General features: G+C 39.8%; 1 protein-coding gene and 1 pseudogene across 2 annotated transcripts in view; one reads left to right on the forward strand and one right to left on the reverse strand.

Annotated features, from left to right (window-relative positions):
- Positions 1 to 22,898, reverse strand: part of LOC133073765 (phosphatidylinositol 4,5-bisphosphate 3-kinase catalytic subunit beta isoform) — a 184,079-nt gene that overhangs the window by 140,536 nt on the left and 20,645 nt on the right. The window lies entirely within an intron of this gene.
- Positions 15,116 to 16,735, forward strand: LOC133074117 (ubiquitin-like FUBI-ribosomal protein eS30 fusion protein; annotated as a pseudogene).

Raw genomic sequence — 22,898 nt, forward strand, 5'->3', positions numbered from 1 at the left:
ATCTGAATTTATTCCATAATTATATACTTGCACACAAGCAAAATGCCAGATGTACAAGGTAGTTCATTGCAACACTGTTACAATGATGAAAAAACAGAAACAAGTCAACAGAGAACTGGTTAAATAAATTATCAAAGGGAAATCATACAAAACAAAAACTATATACTGGAAAATGAAACAAAACTACTCTACAGGAAGATCTTTTGTAAAGATCTCCATTGTTAAGTAAAAAACACAACATACAAAGGGAAGGGTCCTTTGTTAAGTAAAAAACACAATGTACAAAGGAAAGGGTAAGAAGACCAATCTGCAGATCAACAGGTATACTGTACTTTTGGAGTTGGTGACCTTCTTGGATAAAGATACTTTTATTGCCTTTATTTATATATAGAAACTCTAGAAGACTACATTAAAGGCTAATAAACAGTTTCCTGGAAAGAGGGAGTTTTGGAGGAATGTCATAAATAGGAACAGGGTGGCTGAGGGCTAAGGGCAGAAGAGTTTCTATATCGAAAATGTTTTTAAGACCATGGGAAAACCAGTATGCATAGATTGGTGGTGGTGGTGGTGTAGTCAAGAAGCTACGTCCAACTCTGTGACCCCATGGACCATAGCCTGCCAGGCTCCTCTGTCCATGTGAATTTCCAGGCAAGAATACTGGAGTGGGTTGGTATTTCCTTCTCCAGGGCATCTTCATGACTCAGGGATAGAAACTGAGTCTCGTGTATCTCCTGCACTGGCAGGCAATTCTTCACCTGGGGAGCCAGTCTATACAAAGGTTAGTAAACTAATAAACCAAATTAGGGTCCAAATACTACCAGGATACACATATGATGACAAACTATTCTTTTACAGTATCTGTAACTGAGGCAACAGCAGTATCCATCTCACTGAAGTCTTGTAGTGTGAACTCATCCACTTGGACTGTCATCATCTCTAACACTAGCCTCCTTAAGAAAGTACATTTTCTCCAAAATTCCATTTTGCTTCTCTCAGAGTCGGGTCAACCTCCTTTCCTCTAGTTACACAAAACCTCAAGACTCTTCTGAATAAAAGACTCACCAAAAGGTTTTCGCACTCTCACTTGTAGGTCCAAGAGCTAGTCTTTTCTACTTACCACTAATTCACCCTAACAACTAAATCATGGTCTAATAAATAAGGGGACATACAAAAGGGAGCGTTTAGAGTTCATTTCCCAGGTGGTGCAGTAGTAAAGAATCCACCTGCCCATGCAGTCAACTCAAGAGACTCAGGTTCGATCCCTGGGTCAGGAAGATCCACTGGAGTCAGAAATGGCAACTCACTCCAGTATTCTTGCTTGGAAAATTTCATGGACAGAGAAGCCTGGTGGGTTACAGTTCCTGGGGTTGCAGAGTCAAATGTAACTGAACACACACACAAACACACCAATGTTAGGTAGCTGGAATATAAAAAGGAGTCCAAGATGGCCATGGCTAGAACCACTGAGAGGGCACACAAAAGAAAAAAAAAAAAAGAAAAAGCCCAGTAAAGAGGAGGCTGAGGACCAGAGTGAGAACCTCTGGCAGGAAAACATGCCCACTTCCCTGATTGGCCTTGGGTATATGCCCATTTTGTTGGCAGGTACAAGCCCTATTTTGCATAGGGCTGAACCAGTCAGGCTCCGGGGGGAGAAGACAGTATAGAAAAGGAAGCCAAGAGGAATTGGGGCCCTCCTCCAGAGGTCTGCCTGCCCTCACCTTTCCAGGGTTCACTGCCTGCTCCCTGCTTGAGCTGTAACAGAGCTGTAACTAGTCTGTCGTTATAAAAACTGCCTGCTTAATAAAATCCTGCCTGTTTGAGCGGTAAGTGTTCTGTTGTTCCAAATCTTTGCTACGATGAGACAAGAACTAAGGGACACCAATAATATCTCCTACTTAAACTAAAACAATGAGACAACCCCTATTTTGAACTGTCCTCCATAGTGAATTATATCATACATCTCTCATTTCCCTAAAATGCAAGACATTATTTGACTAAATTCTGGTAACAACAAAATTAAGTATGAGAGTTTGGAGCATAAACCTCTGGTGCCTGTGCAGATGTTGCCCATTCCATCACCCTGTCCATCAGGCCAGATCCTATGCACCTGCACCAGGTCAGTGACATTTTCTCTAGAGCCCTTTCTGATCCCCCATGGCTCACTCCCATGGGATCCTGCTGTGACTTGTATCTCATTTATCATAGTGCATTATAAATAATTAGTTTCCTTATATCCCTTGCAGGACAAGTAGAGAATAACATTCAAATTTACAATCCAACTACCTGCAAAACGACTCTGATCACATCAGGTAATAAAAAATGTTCACTTAATGAATTAAAGAAACTGCACATGTAGCTAAAATCCCACTTAATGTTCTGCTTCACTCCTAAGGCATTTTACTTCATTTAGTCCCTGTTTTGAAGAAACAGCAACTCCAATAACACTTACTGAAATATTATCAGTGTCTTAGATATAAGGCTTCCATAGACATAAAGCTGCTGAAAATATTTAGAAAACATTTCACTCACTTCAGAAGTGTTACATAAAACTATGTAAAAACTAAGTATGTCTATTAAAAGGTAATAAAATAAAGAGACTTCCCCAGCAGTCCAGTGGTTAATAATCTGAGCTTTCACTACTGGGGGGGAGGGGGAAGTGTATTCATTTGATTCCTGGTCAGGGAACTAAGATCCTGCATGCTCCATGGTCAAAATAATAAAAATAATTAATATTATCATTATTAGTATCCCACATGCTCTGCAGAGTGGCAAAAAAAAGGTAATGAAGTAAAAAATTAGCTGATGTTGCAGTGCTAAATTTTCACAACCTTTTGTTCTTCTCTTGTTTTAAAGAAAGTATAATATATAATGATAACAAAAAGTAAGTATAGGCAACATTTTGCAAGAAGGTAGACAGGGTTATAGGAACCAAGCATTTCTACCAGTCTCAAAACACTAACTTATACAAGCATCCCCACATGGGCTATTCCATGTGACCCAAGGAAAAGGAACAGAGAAGAGAATAAACAACTATTCACATACACCAAAGAACTGTGTGACCACTGTTTACAATTCAAGATGGGATTTCAAATTTTATCAAACACTGGTAAAGACTGGGAAACATGCAGAAATGCAAACTTGAAAGATGCCTTTTAAATACACCTTAGTTAACCAAGTTAACATAAAAATAGTCATTCTTCTGTACTTGGTTTTTTGGCTTTTTTTCCTTTAGCAATATATCCTGGAAATCACATTATATCAGTTCATGGACATATTCCTCATTCTTTTTTTCAACTTCTGAATATACCAATGGTATAACCATTGTGTGGATATACCACTGTTAGGTGGCTCAGTGCTAAAGAATCTGCCTGCCAATGCAGTAGACATGGGATCAATCCATGGATCGGGAAGATCTCCTGGTGAAGGAATGGCAATCCACTCCAGTATTCTTGCCTGGAGAATTCCATGGGCAGAGGAGCCTGGAGGGCTACAGTCCATTGGGTCACAAAAGAGTTGGACATGACTTAGCGACTAAACAAGAACAACAGATTGTTTCCAATATTTTTACAATGTAAACTACTGATATCCTCCACTTCTGCTCCCGCTTCAAACATCTCAGATGAAAGGACAAAAAAAAAAAAAAAAAACGGCTTTGAGCTCAAAACTTACCAAATTCAATCAACACTCCCACTGTCCCTGACCCAGTCTCAGTCTAAGCCATTATCAGCATTTATGGGCTATTCTGCTTCAACATCCTCCTAAATCAGTGTCTCTGCCTCCATCCTAATTGCTCTACAGTTCATGTATGTCAGAGAAACCGGAATGCACCTCATTGAGCATAAAGAGCATAAATTGCTTGCTTAAATCCTTCCCAAACTTCCCACTGTAACCCCATCTGAGCAGCAACTATGACCTAGTAAAACCCTAGATCTGGGCTCTGTCTGAGTCTGATCTCAGTTTCCGCTCTTCCTCATTTACTACCTTTCAGTCATAATGGTTTGCTGTTTGTCCCTCTCATACTTACTTTGTTCCTAACTTAGTGCTTTTGTACTTGTTATTCTTTCAGTTTAGAATGTACTGTCCCAAGTTATCTCTCTCACCTTCTAACATCCAGGTCTTAACTCAAAAGTCACCTCTTCTAAGAGGTTTCCTATGTACCACCACAAATCACTTCAGTGCAGTTCAGTTCAGTTGCTCAGTTGTGTCTGACTCTGCGACCCAATGAATCACAGCATGCCAGGCCTCCCTGTCCATCACCAACTCCGGGAGTTCACTCAAACTCATGTCCATCGAGTCAGTGATGCCATCCAAACATCTCATCCTCTGTCATCACCTTCTCCTCCTGCCCTCAATCTTTCCCAGCATCAGGGTCTTTTCCAATGAGTCAACCCTTCACATGAGGTGGCCAAAGTACTGGAGTTTCAGCTTCAGCATCAGTCCTTCCAATGAACACCCAGGACTGATCTCCTTTAGGATGGACTGGTTGGATCTCCTTGCAGTCCAAGGGAGTCTCAAGAGTCTTCTCCAACACCACAGTTCAAAAGCATCAATTTTTCGGCGCTCAGCTTTCTTCACAGTCCAACTCTCATATCCACACATGACCAGTGGAAAAACCATAGCCTTGACCAGATGGACCTTTGTTGGCAAAGTAATGTCTCTGCTTTTTAATATGCTATCTAAGTTGGTCATAACTTTCCTTCCACAATTCAGACTGTAACCAAATTCATCAGCTACCACATCACTTGACTACCTTCATAACACTTACTAGTACTTGCCATTCTCATTTATTATTTTTTAAACTTAAAAAAAAATTTTTTTTAAGATTTATCTATTTTTGGCTCTCCTGAGTCTTTGTTGCTGCATGCGGGCTTTCTCTAGTGGTCGAGAACAGGGGCTACAGTCTAGTTGCGATTGGCAGGCTTCTCACCGCAGTGGCTTCTCTTGTTGTTGAGTATGGGCTCTAGGACGAGCAGGCTTTAATAGTTTTGGCTTGCAGGCTTTGCTGCTCCAAGGCATGTGGGATCTTCCCACAGCAAAGATCAAACCCGAGTTCCTTGCATTGGCAGGCATATTCTCAAACACTGGGACCACCAGGGAAGCCTTCATTTATTATTTACATGTTTGTCTCTTCCAAAGGAAAACACGTAAAGTCTTGAGGATAGATTTTAATCCATATAAATTTAACTCTCTAGAGTCAAATTGTTTCAAATATTTCTCCATGGACTTGCCTATTCTGGATATTTTATATAAATGGATCACATAATACAGTCTTCTGTAACTGGCTTCTTTCACTTAGCACAATGTTTACAAGGTACATCCATATGGCAGTATGTATAAGAAACTTATTCCTTTTTAAGATTGAATAATATTCCACTGTACAGATAAAATGCATTTTATCTACTAATTAGTTGTTGACATATAGATTGTTTCCAACTTGGGGCTATTATGAAAATACTGCTTTGAACACTCATGAACAAATGTTTGTATGAACATGTGTTTCAATTCTCTTTGGTATAAACCTAGCAGTAGCAATTGTCATATGGTATTTCTGTTCAACTTTTTAAGGAATTGACAAACTGCTTTCCCAAAATGGCTACACTACTTTATAATTCAATCAGCAATATGTAAGGATTCCAATGCCATATGCAACATTTATTATTATCCACTTTTTTTTATTATAGCCATACTTGTAAAGTGAACTGGAGATCAAATTGCCAACATCCGTTGGATCACAGAAAAAGCAAGAGTTCCAAAAAACATCTACTTCTGCTTTATTGACTACACCAGAACCTTTGACTGTGTGGATCACAATAAATTGTGGAAAATTCTTAAAGAGATGGGAATACCAGACCACCCTACCTACTTCCTGAGAACTCTGTATGCAGGTCAAGAAGCAACAGTAAGAACCAGACACGCAACAATGGACTGGTTCCAAACTGGGAAAAGAGTTTGTCGAGGCTGTATACTGTCACCTTATATTTAAGTTCTATGCAGAGGACATCATGCAAAATGCCGAGCTGGATGAAGCACAAGCTAGAATCGAGATTGCCGGGAGAAATATCAATAACCTCAGATATGTAGATGACACCACCCTTATGGCAGAAATCGAAGAGGAACTAAAGAGCCTCTTGATGAAAGTGAAAGAGGAAAAAAAAGAAAAGAAAGTGAAAGAGGAGAGTGAAAAAGCTGACTTAAAACTCAACATTCAAAAAACAAAGATCATGGCATCCAGTCCCATCACTTCATAACAAACAGATGGGGAAACAATGAAAACAGTGGCAGACTTTGTTTTCTTGGGCTCCAAAAACACTGCAGATGGTGACTGCAGCTATGAAATTAAAAGACGCTTGGCCTTGGAAGAAAAGCTATGACCAACCTAAAAGGCATATTAAAAAGCAGACACATTACTTTGCTAACAAAGGTCCGTCTCGTCAAAGCTATGGTTTTTCCAGTAGTCATGTATGGAACTAAGAGTTGGACCATAGAGAAAGTTGAGTGCCAAAGAACTGATGCTTTTGAACTGTGGTGTTGGAGAAGACTCTTGAGAGTCCCCTGGACTGCAAGGAGATCAAACCAGTGAATCCTAAAGGAAATCAGTCCTGAATATTCACTGGAAGGATGCTGCTACAATTGAAGCTCCAATACTTTGGCCACCTGATGCAAAGAACTGACTCACTGGAAGATACCCTGATGCTGGGAAAGACTGAAGGCAAGAGGAGAAGGAAACAAAGAATGAGATGGTCACATGCCATCACTGATTCGATGGACATGAGTTTGAGCAAGCTCCAAGAGTTGGTGATGGACAAGGAAGCCTGGTGTGCTGCAGTCTATGGGGTCACAAAGACTCGGACATGACTGAGTGCCTGAACTAAACTGTAAAGTGAAGTATTAATGAATGGTTTCAATTTGCATTTCCCTAATGACTAATACTGTTGAGCAACTGTTTATGTGCACATTAGCTATTTGTGTATCTTGCTAAGAAAAATGTTTATTCAAGCTAGTTAATCTGCCAGTTTTTAAGTTGGATTATGGTAAATTTTTATTATTGAGTTTCTCATGTTCTTTATAATATTACATATATTCCTTATCAGATACATGCTTTGCTAATATTTTATGATTTGCCCTCTATCTGAACACTATGCTTAGTCACTCAATCGTGTCTGACTCTTTGCAACCCCATGAACTGTAGCCCACCAGGCTCCTCTGTCCATGGGGATTCTCCAGGCAAGAATACTGGAGTGGGTTGCCATGCCCTCCTATGGTGGCTATTCCCAATCCAGGGATCAAACCCAGGTCTCCCACATTGCAGTCAGATTCTTTACTGTCTGAGCCACCAGGGAACCTCTAGGCTGTCAGTGTTAGCTACAACCATAACTAACATACTAAAAACAATTTACAAGAACTTGTTACCACTGACAAATGGTTACTAAAACGTACACTTAATAGGGATACAATAATTTCTCTAAGGTAGTACCAGAACTTGGAGTCACAGATTATTCATATGTTGCCAACACTTGGTAGTAAGTACTGTGAGCAGAGAACACCTCTGATTGACAAAATGCCAAACTGGCCACTGCCAAGACCAAGAGCTGACTGTGGCTCAGATCATGAACTCCTTACTGCCAAATTCAGACTGAAATTGAAGAAAGTGGAGAAAACCACTAGACCATTCAGGTATGACCTAAATCAAATCCATTATGACTATACAGTGGAAGTGAGAAATAGATTTAAGGGACTAGATCTGATAGAGTGCCTGATGAACTACGGACGGAGGTTCGTGACACTGTACAGGAGGCAGGGATCAAGACCATCCCCAAGAGAAAGAAATGCAAAAAAATCAAAATGGCTGTCTGAGGAGGCCTTACAAATAGCTGTGAAAAGAAGGGAAGCAAAAAGCAAAGGAGAAAAGGAAAGATATTCCCATTTGAATGCAGAGTTCCAAAGAACAGCAAGGAGAGATAAGAAAGCCTTCCTCAGCTATCACTGCAAAGAAACAGAGGAAAACAACAGAATGGGAAAGACTAGAGATCTCTTCAAAAAAATTAGAGATACCAAGGGAACATTTTATGCAAAGAGGGGCTCAATAAAGGACAGAAATGGTAGGGACCTAACAGAAGCTGAAGATATTAAGAAGAGGTGGCAAGAATACACAGGAGAACTGTACAAAAAAGATCTTTACAACCCAGATAATCACGATGGTGTGATCACTCACCTAGAGCCAGACATCCTGTAATGTGAAGTCAAGTTGGCCTTAGAAAGCATCACTATGAACAAAGCTAGTGGAGGTGATGGAATTCCAGTTGAGCTATTTCAAATCCTGAAAGACAATGCTGTGAAAGTGCTGCACTCAATATGCCAGCAAATTTGGAAAACTCAGCTGTGGCCACAGGACTGGAACAGGTCACTTTTCATTCCAATACCAAAGAAAGGCAATGCCAAAGAATGCTCAAACTACCACACAATTGCACTCATCTCACACGCTAGTAAAGTAATGCTTAAAATTCTCCAAGCCAGGCTTCAGCAATACATGAACTGTGAACTTCCAGATATTCAAGCTGGTTTTAGAAAAGCCAGAGGAACCAGAGATCAAATTGCCAACATCCGGTGGATCATCGAAAAAGCAAGAGAGTTCCAGAAAAACATCTATTTCTGCTTTATTGACTATGCCAAAGCCTTTTGACTGTGTGGATCACAATAAACTGTGGAAAATTCTGAAAGAGATGGGAATACCAGAACACCTGACCTGCCTCTTGAGAAATCTGTATGCAGGTCAGGAAGCAACAGTTAGGACTGGACATGGAACAACAGAATGGTTCCAAATAAGAAAAGGAGTATATCAAGGCTGTATATTGTCACCCTACTTATTTAACTTATATGCAGAGTACATCATGAGAAATGCTGGGCTGGAAGAAGCACAAGCTGGAATCAAGATTGCATGGAGAAATATGAATAACCTCAGATATGCAGATGACACCACCCTTATGGCAGAAAGTGAAGAAGAACTAAAGAGCCTCTTGATGAAAATGAAACAGGGGAGTGAAAAAGTTGGCTTAAAGCTCAACATTCAGAAAACTAAGATCATGGCATCCGGTCCCATCACTTCATGGCAAATAGATGGGCAAACAGTAGAGACAGTAGCTGACTTTATTTTTCTGGGCTCCAAAATCACTACAGATGGTGATTGGAGCCATGAAATTAAAAGATGCTTACTCCTTGAAAGAAAAGTTATGACCAACCTAGACAGTGTATTAAAAAGCAGAGACATTACTTTGCCAACAAAGGTCTGTCTAGTCAAGGCTATGGTTTTTCCAGTAGTCATGTATGGATATGAGAGTTGGACTATAAAGAAAGCTGAGCGCAGAAGCATTGATGCTTTTGAACTGTGGTATTGGAGAAGACTCTTGAGAGTCCCCTGGACTGCAAGGAGATCCAACCAGTCCATCCTAAAGGAGGTCAGTCCTGGGTGTTCATTGGAAGGGATGACGTTGAAGCTGAAGCTCCAATACTTCGGCCACCTGATGTGAAGAACTGACTCATTGGAAAAGACCCTGATGCTGGGAAAGACTGAAGGCAGGAGGAGCAGGGAACGACAGAGGATGAGATAGTTGGATGGCATCACCAACTCAGCAGACATGGGTTTGGGTGGACTCCGGGAGTTGGTGATGGACAGGGAGGCCTGATGTGCTGCGGTTCATGGGGTCGCAAAGAGTCGGACATGACTGAGTAACTGAACTGAAATGAAATTGGCAATTTAGCAAACAACACAAAATCAAAAACACAATCTTTCTAACCTCCTTAGATTTAAAAATACATCTACAGTAAAATAGCTTCCAGTATCTGATATCTGAAGAAGTACCTGTGCCAGAGAGAAACTCTTTTTCAGTAAAGCCAGGGAAGGGGTTAGGGTGGATTTCACGCTAACCAAGATGATTTAAAAAGCTCTTGGAACAATTCTCAGGCGTCAAGGGTAAATTCAAGGAAGAGCTTCCCTACAGCCCTAGGGAATCCATTGCAGCCCGCACACCCTAGAGCTGGTAGCCTCCTTCTCTAGGTCCCTATTACTCAACTAAAATAAAGCTCTAAAACGCAGAGGCTCTAAAATTCTCTGCCACAATTTTCATGAAATGTCTAACTTGTGTGCCTAGGAAAGCCCCAACCTCTTGGAAGAATAATCTGACATTCCAAATGTCTGAATTTTAACCAGAGTAAGCTCATTAGTATGCCACATCGTATTAGCAAAGCATTCAATTACTGTTAGATCATTTAACAACAAATGGGTTAACACTGTTATCACCTTTTCTAGATAAAGAAATAACAGAAATAACCTGACAAATTATTTGACCTCGTGAAAAGAATAAGCCATTAAAATAATTTCCCAGTCTCTATTATGTTTTATAAAAGCAGATTACTTAAGCTTTTAGTAGTTAAAATCACAACATATTTTTCATTGGCACCACAATCTGTAAATATGGCACCACACAAAGACATTCACTTTGGCATACCCTTAGAACAAGGTTCACAGAACTATATTAATGGCATAGGTTAAAAAACAGGCTTTTCTGGGAATTCCCTGGCAGTCCAGTGGTTAGGACTCAGCATATTCACTCCCAGGGCCAGGGTTCAATCCCTTGTTTGGGAACCAGGATCCTGCAAGCCATGGGTTGTGAATTAAAAAAAAACAGGCTTTTCTTCTAAAGGGTAGAGATGTTCACTAAAATTATCCATAATGTTCACTAAAATTTTACTATATTCTCATTTTTGTTTTTTATGTCAATGATTCAAAAAGCCTTGTATGGTCTTTAAATTAAGTGGATGCAACAATGCTTATTACTCTCACTAACTTTTAAGAACATCTCTATAAAATCAGCTAAAGTCTGGTCATTGAATGCATGATATATAATTCCTTAAGAATTCTTAAGTTCTGCAATTTCTTTCCCTGCATACTTTGAGCATCAGCCTTTAGAAAACTCAGTAAGTATTAAAATCAGCATTAGGAAGTCAACTTTCCATTTCAAAAGGATTCTTCCCCTTATAAACAGAACCAGTATTTCCTTAACATAAGCAGGGCAATAGTTTCTATATAGGCTAAGAGATAGGTATGTTAACATACAATTATAAGCACATCAGTGGTTTGTTTATAAAATCTTCAGTAATTTTTCAGACTTAAGAGAAACATTCAGAAGAAACATCACTATTACATTCATTAAGGCAGTCACATGATACCTTATGTTACGTGGTCAGCAGAATGAGGCATCCCAGGAATGACTGAGTTGACATATTACATTAAGTAGAGGTACACTGGAAAAAAAAAAAAAAAGTAGAGGTACACTGGCAGGGAGGTGGGGGGGTGGAAGGGGGGTGGCATTCCTTAAATCATTTTCCTCCTTCCTTTATCAGATATGATTATCTCCACTTGTCTCTCCACACTAACTCCCTTTCTGCCTAACAATCTAGATTTTGTCCCAACCCTCAACTAAGAAAGTTTAATAACCAAGTCCTTCAAGACTTAATTCAAGTCTGACTTCCAGGATGCCTTCCCTCACTAGTCCAGCTCACTCTGACTTCAGTCTCCTCAGAATTTTAGGGTTTTTTAAAACACAATTATATACATTACACTGTATGTTGTCTCTTAATGTTGATTATTTTATTGTATATGTCTTATACCCTCAACCAGTAACAGCTGGAAAAAGAAGGATTTATTTTCTCCATATGACATATGCTATTTTAATTCTGGTATTATTATATCATCTTTTTATTCACCTCAAAGAAGTCCTAAAACTTCATTTCACTATTTCTTTTTCTTTCTCTAACCATGAAACTTACGACTGACATCTATATCCCATCCAAGAAATTAAAGGGAGGAAAAAAAAAAACAAAATATATTACTTATTCAAATACTAAAAATCTCTCATCTAAAAGAAGCTCAAAAAGCTGTTTTTGATGTTAAATTCAAAATTATGAAACTTATAGGAGAAAATCTAGGTGACCTTGTATTTCACTATGAGTTTTCTAGACAACATAGAAAACGTGGAGTGGTGGTAAGTTGGACATAATTAAAATCAAAAATTTCTGTTCTTTGAAACACTGTATAGTTCAGTCACTCAGTCATGTCTGACTCTTTGTGACCCCATGGACTGCAGCATGCCAGGCTTCCCTAACCATCACCAACTTGCTTGCTCAAACTCATGTCCATTGAGAAAGTGATGCCATCCAACCATCTCATCCTCTGTCAACCCCTTCTCCTCCTGCCTTCAATCTTTCCCAGCATCAGAATCTTTTCCAATGAGTCACATCAGGTGGCCAAAGTATTGGCGTTGCACCATCAGTCCTTCCAACAAACAACCAGAACTGATTTCCTCTAGGATTGACTGGTTTGCAAGGAACTCTCAAGAGTCTTCTCCAGCACCACCGTTCAAAAGCTTCATTTCTTCTGCACTTAACTTTCCTTATGCTCCGACTGTTAGTTCCACACATTACTACTGGAAAACCCATAGCTTTGACTAGACAGATCTTTGTTGGCAAAGAAATGTCTCTGTCTTTTAGAATGCTGTCTAGGTTTGTCATAGCTTTTCTTTGAAGGAGCATCTTTTAATTTCATGGCTGCAGTCACCATCTGCAGTGATTTTGGAGCCCAAGAAAACAAAGTCTGCCACTGTTTCCATTGTTTCTCCATCTATTTGCCATGATCTTAGTTTTCTGAATGTTGAGTTTTAAGCCAGCTTTTTCTCTCTCCTCTTTCACTTTCATCAAGAGGCTCTTTACTTCCTCTTCGCTTTCTGCCATAAGGGTGCTGTCATACGCATATCTGAGGTTATTGATATTTCTCCCACAATCCCAATTCCACCTTGTGCTTCATCCAGTCTGGCGTTTTGCATGATGTACTCTGCATGTAAGTTAAATAAGCAGGGTGACAATATACAGCCTTAACATACTCCTTTCCCAATTTGGAAACAGTCCATTGCTCCATGTCTGGTTCTATTACTTCTTGACCTACATACAGATTACTCAGAATATGGGTGAGGTGATCCGGTATCCTCATCTGTTGAAGAATTTTCCATAATTTGTTGTTGTCCACATCGTCAAAGGCTTTAGCCAGTCAATGAAGCAAAAGTAGATGATTTTCTGGAAGTCTATTGCTTTTTCTATCATCCAATGGATGTTGGCAATTTGATCTCTTATTTCTCTGCCTTTTCTAAATTCAGCTTGAACATCTGAAGTTCTTGGTTCACGTACTGTTAAATCCTAGCTTGGAGGATTCTGAGCATTACTTTGCTAGCGTGTGCTGCTGCTGCTGCTGCTGCTAAGTCACTTTAGTCGTGTCCGACTCTGTGCAACCCCAAAGACGGCAGCCCACCAGGTTCATCTGTCCCTAGGATTCTCCAGGCAAGTATACTGCAGTGGGTTGCCATTTCCTTCTCCAACACATGCATGCATGCTAAGTTGCTTCAGTTGTGTCCAACTCTGTGCGACCCTAGGACAGCAGCCCACCAGGATCCTCTGTCCACAGGATTCTCTAGGCAAGAATACTAGAGTGGGTTGCCATTTCCTTCTCCACTTGCTAGAATGTGAGATGAGTGCAATTGTGCGGTAGTTTGAACATTCTTTGACATTGCCTTTCTTTGGGATTAGAATGAAAACTGACCTTTTCCATTCCTGTGGTCACTGCTGAGTTTTCCAAATTTGCTGGCATATTGAATGCAGCACTTTAATGATCATCTTTTAGGACTTGAAATAGCTCAGCTGGAATTCCGTCACCTCCACTAGCTTTGTTCATAGTCATGCTTCCTACGGCTCCCTTGAGTTCACACTCCAGGATGTCTGGCTCTAGGTGAGTGATCACACCATCGTGGTTATCTAGGTCATTAAGATCTTTTTTATAAGTTCTTCTCTGTATTCCTGCCACCTCTTCCTCATACCTTCTGTTAGGTCTATACCATTTCTGTCCTTTATTGTGCCCATTTTTGCATGAAATGTTCCCTTGGTATCTCTAATTTTCTTCAAGAGATCTCTAGTCTTTCCCATCCTATTGCTTTCCTTTTTTTTTTTTTTTTTTTTTTGCATTGAGCACTTAAGAAGGCTTTCTTATATCTCCTTGTTATTCTTTGGAACTTTGCATTCAGATGGATATATTTTCCTTTGCCTTTTGCTTCTCTTCTTTTCTCAGCTATTTTGCAAGGCCTCCTCAGACAACCATTTTGCCTTTTTGCATTTTTTATTGGGGATGGTTTTGATCACCGCCTCCTGTACAATGTTACAAACCTCCATCCACAGTTCTTCAGGCACTCTCTCTATCAAATCTAATCCCTTGAACATGTTTGTCCTTTACACTGTATGATGGTAAGAGATTTAATTTAGGTATTGAATGGCAGGGTAGAAGGATGTGCGCTCATCTCCTCCTGCAAGAACTCCAAAATTGCAACTAACCACTGAACAACCATCTACAGGAGAACATTGGATCCCATCAAAAAAAGATGCCCCAGGTCCAAGGGCAAAGGAGAAGTCCCAACAAGACAGTAGGAGGGGTGAAATCACGTTTAGACTCAAACTCCAAACCCACCAGACACTCAGAGGGGTCAAACAAAACCTTGTCTGCACCAGGATCATGGGACCCCACAAGAAACTGAGCCAGATCTGCCTTTGAGTGTTTGAGTGTCTCCTGCAGACGCACAAGTCAACTGTGACCTGCCGTGGGGACAGGGGCTCTGGCTACAGCAGATCTGGGAGGTGTGGTGTGTGGCACAGTCCTTTTGAAGAGGGCAGCCACTGTCACCACTACCCTACCATAATTTGGCCTCAGGCCAAATTACAGGGAGGGAACACAGCCCCACCTATCAACAGAAAATTGGATTATAGATTACTGAGCATGAACCCTGCCCATCAAAGCAAGACCCAGATTCCCCCCACAGCCAGTCCCTCCCATCTGGAAGCTTTAGGAAGTCTCTTATCCTTATCTATCAGACGACAGACAGAATGAAAACCACAATCACAGAAAACTATCCAAACTGTTCACATGTATCACTGCCTTGTCTAACTCAATGAAACTATGAGCCATGCCATGCAGGGCCACCCAAGACAGACAGGTCACTGTGGAGTTCTGATGAAATGTGGTCCACTGATGAAGGTAATGGCAAACCACTTCAGTATTCTTGCCTTGAGAATCCATGAACAATAGGAAAAGGCAAAAAGATATAACACTGAAAGACTGCTAAGAAAACCAAAAGCCAGATTTCTAACCACTGCAGTGGGGCAGCTAAGCAACAAAAAGCTAGTATGATTTACAGTTGGAAACATCAGTAGAAACTCATGTTTAATTTCATAATGGATTGAGGTGGTTAAAAATAGAAACACTTAAATTTTTTAATTTTTTTTTAATTTTTAAATAAAGAAATAAAAAACACAGGACTTCCCTGGTGGTGCAGTGGTTAAGACTCCACACTTCCAATGCAGGAGGCAAGGGTTTGATCCCTGGTTGGGAAACTAAGATCCTGCATGCTTCACAGCACAACCAAAAATTTTTAAAAATCAAGAACAATATAAAAGAAATATATTTAGAAATTATTTATTCACAGGTTCATATACTTGAGTATTTCCTTGCTTTGTCAGCCAAGAAGGCCTAGAGGCAGTGATAACCAGTAGTAATAAGTACATTTAATAGGCACAGCTTAGTTTCTAAATACCAGCCTCCAATAAAAGGAACCAAGGTCCCTTGGAGAAATGACTGATCCTAGGAGCGAAGCAGAAAATAAACAAGATAAGCCCTGAGCATCTTGTGGTACAAGAAAGTAAAAAAGTGCTAAAACAACAACAATGTCAAAAGGAAACAGGAGTCAACCGAAAAATTCCCAGTGGCCAAGCTGGAACATTTTGAATAACACAATAAAGCAAGTAGTACTGGATTATAACCTAAAGTATAATATCCACAAGTCCATAATAATATAAATGACCAAAATAAACAAATAAATGGAGGTGGGGAAGGAGACATATATACCATGATGAAGAATTTAATTTATGTAGAATCATTCCACTCCTCAAAGAGATGGAGCACAGCTCCCCTCTCCTTAAGAGTGGGTCACACACAGTTCATTCAAAGAGTATAACCTTTCATTCAAAACGTATACTCTTTCATTCAAGGAGAACATGAAAGGGGGAAGAAAACAACTTTACAAGGGAAAAACCTGACAAGCACCTTCTCAGCCAGGTGATCACCAGCAACATCAACAAGTCATGTTGAGTGACACAGCACACAGTAAGCAAAGAGGATATGCACACCCTCTCTCCTTCCTTTCTTGACTCCATCTTCGGGGTAGTGGCAGCACTGTCCACAATCTAGTCACCAACATGCTCACAACCAGGAGCTACACATTCTCAAGGTGACCGGCCAGGAGACAGTCGCCCAGATCAAGGCTCATGTAGCCTCTTGGAGGGCATCACTCCAGAAGATCAAGTCCTGCTCCTGGCAGGCACACCCCTAGAGGATGAGGTTACCCTGGGCCAGTGTGAGGTGGAGGCTCTGAGCACTCTGGAAGGAGCTGGCCAAATGCTTGGAGGTAAAGTTCATGGTTCCCTGGACTGTGCTGGGAAACTAACATGTCAGACTCCCAAGGAGGACAAACGAGAGAAAATGAAGAAGGCGGGCCAGGCCAAGAGGTGTACTTAGTACAACCTGTGCTTTGTCAAAGTTGTGCCCACCTTTGGCAAGAAGAGCCCCAGTGCCAACTCTTTAAGTCCTCTGTAATCTTGGCTTTCTCTAATAAAGCCACTTTACCCAATCAAAAAAAGAAAAAAACAATGCATGTTGACAGTATGTGATGAAAATGGCACTTTATCTCTATAGTCTTCCTCTCAAAATTTCATGACACTAATCATTAAAAAAAAAAAAAAAAATCAGAGAAATCCAACTGAAGGATACCATAGCAAAAATACCTGATCAGTATTCCTCAAAACTATCAGCATTTTCAAATATAAAGAACATCTGAGAAACTGTCAGCTAAAAGAAAGGAAAGGAAAAGGAAAGTGAAGTCACTCAGTCATGTACGACTCTTTGCAACCCCATGGACTGCAACCTACCAGGCTCCTCTGTCCATGGGATTTTCCAAGCAAGAGCACTGGAGTGGGTTGCCATTTCCTTCTCCAGGGGATCTTCCCGACCCAGGGATTGAACCCAGGTCTCCCGCATTGCAGGCAGACACTCTACCATCTGAGCTACCAGGAAAGCAAAAGGACCTTTCAGGAAATACAACAACTAAATGCAATGTGGTATTTTGGGTGGAATTCAAAAACAGAAAAAATACATTAAAGTCCAAAGAAATCTGAATAAAACATGGAATTCAATTAATAACAATTTATCAACACTGTTTTATCAATGTAACAAACATACCATGGTAATGTTAATAAGAGAAACTAGATGCAGAGTATATAGGAACTCTGGGCAATCTTTGTAAATTTTTGGAAATCTAACACTGTCTTAAAAAAAATTTTTAAACTACCTTTTACCTTCAGATATTCAAACAAGCTTTTATAATTTTGTAATTCATCATCAAATCTTAACTTCTTAAGAATTACTCCTTACTGCAACAATTTCTCTTATAAATTATACTTTTGGAGAGGGCCTAAATTTATTATCCTTTTCTATACAATTTAACCCTTGCCTTTTTAGGCTTTCCTTTATATTATTAACATATACATAAGAATTGCTTTTTCTACTTGTTAACTGGATGCTAAAGTCAGCTTTGCCTTTTTGCTGATCTTTAAAATTTTATCACCATTTTGCAACCTTGATAATAATTCAGGGGAAAAAAAAAACCCTCAAGGGATGCTAAAATTGGTGACAGTTTGATAAGAAACACCATCTTTACTTAGACTCCCACAAATTAACAACCAAAGCAAAACTTAACAACTTTAAATGGAGAAATCAGGCCAACATCACTCTAATCAAGTAATCAAACGTGGTGCTCCTGCCAAAAACCCATAATCCATAATATGGATCTAATCATGATGAACAACCAACCCAAATGAGCAACATTCTACAACATAAACTGACCTATACATTTCAAATATATCAATTATTAAAGGAGAAAAAAAAAGTTCCATATTTGAGGGAACTACTGAGACCTGACAATCATAATGTGACAGTGGCTTTGGCAGCGGTAGAGACAGTGTAAAGTGAAAGAAGTGAAAGTGTCAGTCAGTGAGTCGTATGGGATCTTTGCAACCCCATGGACAGTAGCTTGCCAGGCTCCTCTGTCCACGGAATTCTCTAGGCAAGAACACTGGGAGTAGGTCATTCCCTTCTCCAGGGGATCTTCCCAACCCAGGGACCAAACCCAGGTCTCACTCACTGCAGGCAGATTCTTTACTGTCTGAGCCACTAGGGAAAGAATATACTTAATACAACTGGTGTAACTAGAATATGGATTTTAGACAATAATATTTTATCAATGTTAAATTCCTAACTCTGATAACTATACTACGGCTATGCAAGAGAATGTCTACTGATACGTGCAACACCTTGGATGGATCTTCAAGGAATTATGCTGAATGAAAAAAGCCAATCTAAAGGGTTACAAACTGGAGAATTTACCTAGCATTCTTTTGTGTGCTTGGGGGTGGGGGCGGGGGCGGGACCGTCACACAGCTTGTGAGATCTTAGTTCTCTGACTAGGACTCTAAGTTGGGCTCCCAGCGGTGACAGTGCTGTGTCCTAACCACTGGATGCCAGGGACTCCCTATACAGCATTCTTTTTTCACATTTATTTACTTATTTTTAATTTTTGGTGGCACTGGGACTTTGTTGCTGCACTCAGGCTTTCTCTAGTTGTGACAAGCAGAGGTTTACTCTCTAGTTGTAGTGCTCAGGCTTCTCATTGAGGTGGCTTCTCTTGCTTGCAGAGCACGGGCTCTAGAGCTTGGAATTAGTAGTTGTGGCACAGGGGTTTGGTTGCCCTGAGGTATGTAGAATCTTCTCCAACCAGGGTTCAAATCTCTGTCCCCCACACTGGCAGGTAGATTCTTAACCACTGGACCACCACAGAAGTCCACAGAAGTCACTTTAAGAAGCAGCATTCTTGGAGTGGGAAATGGCAATCCACTCCAGTATTCTTGCATGGAAAACTCCACAGTCAGGCGAGCCTGGTAGGTTACAGTCCATGGGGTCACCAAGTCACACACCACCGAACGACTAAGCACACAATATAAACATGGTTCTCACCTTAAAGGCTTTGAGAATTTAATGCAGTGAAAGTAATCCCTTATTAAAATTAAAGTCACCTATTAAAAAAAAAATTCTTAAAGTGACAAAAATCATAGAGAAGGAGAACATAGAGTAGTTGTCAGAGGTTAAAAGGATGGGAGGGAAAGAGGTAGCATGCAAGATTGTGATGTAACTGTTGTTATCTTGACTGTAGTGATCACACAAATCTATACATGTGATGAAAATGTACAGAAATAAATACAAAAATAAGTACATGAAAAACTGGTGACTTTTGAATAAGGTAGATGGATTGTATCAATTTCCTGATTTAGATGTTTTTTCGATAATTATGCAAGATGTTACTACTAGGGAAATATGAGGAAAGGGTAACCAGGATTCTTCTGCTTAATTCTTATAACTACATGTGAATCTACAATTCTCAAAATTTAAAAAAAAAATTTAAATGGTGCCTATCATTTTTTTTAAGATGTTAAAATTTTATTTACAAAGCTTCTTTGCTGTACAGAAAAAAATGCTCTTATCATCTCACTGTAATTAGACGGCTGACTCACCAATCACAGCTACTGATACTACAGCAAGAGTCTTATGTGAAAACCTAACAATGCTTACAATTTTATATGGGTGAAGTGTGCACAGAATCAAACATCATTCTTTTGGGGGATGACTACAATGTGCATAGCAATGTTTAGAGTATGATATTGTTTTAGTTTTAAAGACGGGGAGATACATAAATATGTATGTATACATGTATTTGTTTATATAAGCCAAGGAAAAACCCATTTTCAACCACTAGTTGCTTCAGGAATTAAAACTGGGTGACTGGGGAAAGGGTGGAAAGATTAGCATTTCTCTAGGTTCAATGTTCCTAAGGCCCGTGGCTTTCTTCAGTTTAAGACAAATATTATCAAGTGCCTAATACATGCTATGGGTGGGTGAGTAATGGTCATTCAGTTGTGTCTGACTTTTTGAGACCCCATGAACTACAGCCTAGCAGGATCCTCTGTCTATGGAATGCTCCAGGAAAGACTGGAATGGGCCGCCACTTCCTTCTCCATACTATATGCTAGACACTGTGCTAACAAGTATTTTAGCAGTGGTTGCAGGGTAAAACTAAATTACACAAAACAGTACAAAAGACAGTCCTTCACCCTCAGACAGGGGTAAATAATTAGATATGGGAATTTCAAAGGAATGAGGTGAAATCTAAGACAAAGGTATAGGATACAGAAGTGGGACTCAGTGCAATCAAGATGGTTTTGGGAAGAACTACACTTGAGCTGTAAAGTCTGAAATATAGCAAAGCAGGGGTGGGGCAGGGAACAGAAAGCTTTCTCAATGTGGATGGATGCTAAACCAACAGCTTTACGTGTATTTACATACGAGGTGCTATTATCCCATTTTGCAGATAAGGAAATAAAGGCACAAAGAGAACAGGTAACTTGCCCAAGATTACATGGTTAATAACTTGGAACAGTCTGGTACCAAGACAGTAATTTTAGTATCTGCCTTGGAAATATCCGGCTTATTTCACCCCTATCCTTTAATCCTGCCTTCTTCAATTGTTTATTCTCTCCCTTTATTCTCCTAGCTCTCTAGATTTTCTCCCACTATCCTCCTCCCTTGTCTCAAACATTATAATGCCCTTTCTCTCTATCTCTGTCTCCACACATAGCTTGCAAGTTTTGAATTCAAATCTGGCCACATCAAAACTATCAAAGCTATAGCAAAAGATTAGAAACAATTTAAATGTTAATTCATATACAAATAGAGAAAATTTATGTTACATGGACTCAACAGAATACTAAGAAGCCACGAAAAAGAATAAAGCAGTTCTGTGACTATAGATACATAATATCAAATATCTTGCTAAGTAATAAGAAAAGACACAAAGAAAAATGAGTATGCCAGCTACCATTTGTGAGGGTGGGTTTTACCTGTGTGTATATTCATTAATAGTGGCTTCCCACATGCTTCAGTGGTAAAGAATCCACTTGCCAATGCAGAAGATGCAGATTCAATCCCTGGGTTGGGAAGATCCCCTGGAGAAGGAAATGGCAGCCAACTACTGTATTCTTGCCTGGGAAATCCCATGGACAGAGAAGTCTGGCAGGCTACAGTCCATGGGGTCACAAAAAAAGTCAGGCACGACTTAGCTACTAAACAACATATTCCTTAATAAATAGGTCGGGAATTCCCAGGTGGTCCAGGGGTTAGGACTACATGCTTTCACTGCTGAGGGCCCAGGTTCAATTCCTAGTAGGGGAACTAAGACCCCACAAGCTGAGTGGCACAGCCAAAAAAATAAAATAAATACATGGGTTATCTAAAGAACAAAAAAAAACTTAAGAGAATAATTATCTCCTCACAGAGAATTAGGAGAGGCACAAGACTTACACTTCACTGTATTCTTTTTAAATTTTAAATAATAGGCATGTACCTACTATCAGAAATAAATATCAAGAACTTCCCTGGTGGTCGAGTGACTAAGAATCCACCTGCCACAGCAGGGGACACAGGTTCCATCCCACATCCAGGAAGATTTCACATGCCCTGGGGCAACTAAAGCAATGTACCAAATGCCTGAAGCCCACCCTCTAGAGCCTGTGCTCCACAAGAAAAGCCACTACAATGAGAAACTCAAGCACTACAACCAGAGAATAAGCCCCCTTTCCACAACTAGAGAAAGCGCATTCAAAGAAACGAAGACCTAGTGCAGCCAAAAATAAATTAAATTTTTAAAGAAACAAACTCAGATACAGAGAAAAAACTACTGGTTACCAATGAGAGGGGAAGGGAAGGGGCAAAACAGGGGTAAGGCATTAAGAAGTACAAACTATCATGTAAATAATAAGCTACAAGAGTATATTGCAGAATCAAATCAAAAAAATTAGATATGAAAAAGGAGAGGTTACAATAGACAATGCAGAAATACAAAGGATTATAAGAGACTGTTACAAACTATATGGCAACAAAATGGAAAACCTGGAAGAAATGGACAGATTCTTAGAAAAGTTCAATCTTCCAAGACTGAACCAGAAAGAAATAGAGAACTATCCAATTACAAGCACTGAAATTGACACTGTGATCAAAAATCTCCCAAAATACAAAAGCCCAGGACCAGATGGCTTCACAGGAGAATTCTACCAAACATTGAGAGAAGAGTTAATGCCTATCCTTCTAAAACTCTTTCAAAAAATTGCAGAGGAAGGAACACTTTCAAACTCCTTCTACAAGGCCAGTCACCCTGATACCAAAACCAGACAAAGACAACACAAAAAAAGAAAACTACAGGCCAATATCACTGAGGAACATACACACAAAAATCCTCAATAAATTTTAGCAAACAGAATTCAGCAACACATCAAAAAACTCATACACCATGATCAAATTGGGTTTATTCCAGGAATGCAAGAATTCTTTAATATAAGCAAATTAATCAATGTGATACACCATATTAACAAATTGAAAGATAAAAACCATATGATCATCTCAATAGATGCAGAAAAAGCCTTTGACAAAAATTAAGCACCCATTTATGACTAAAACTCTTCAAAAAATGGGCATAGAAGGAACCTACCTCAACATAGGAAAGGCCATATATGATAAGCCTACAGCAAACATTATTCTCAATGGTGGGAAACTGAAAGCATTCTCCCTAAGATCAGGAACAAGACAAGGGTGTCCATTT

Source organism: Dama dama, chromosome 19 (genome assembly GCF_033118175.1).
Source record: "Dama dama isolate Ldn47 chromosome 19, ASM3311817v1, whole genome shotgun sequence".
In the NCBI taxonomy this organism is placed as follows: Eukaryota; Metazoa; Chordata; class Mammalia; order Artiodactyla; family Cervidae; genus Dama; species Dama dama.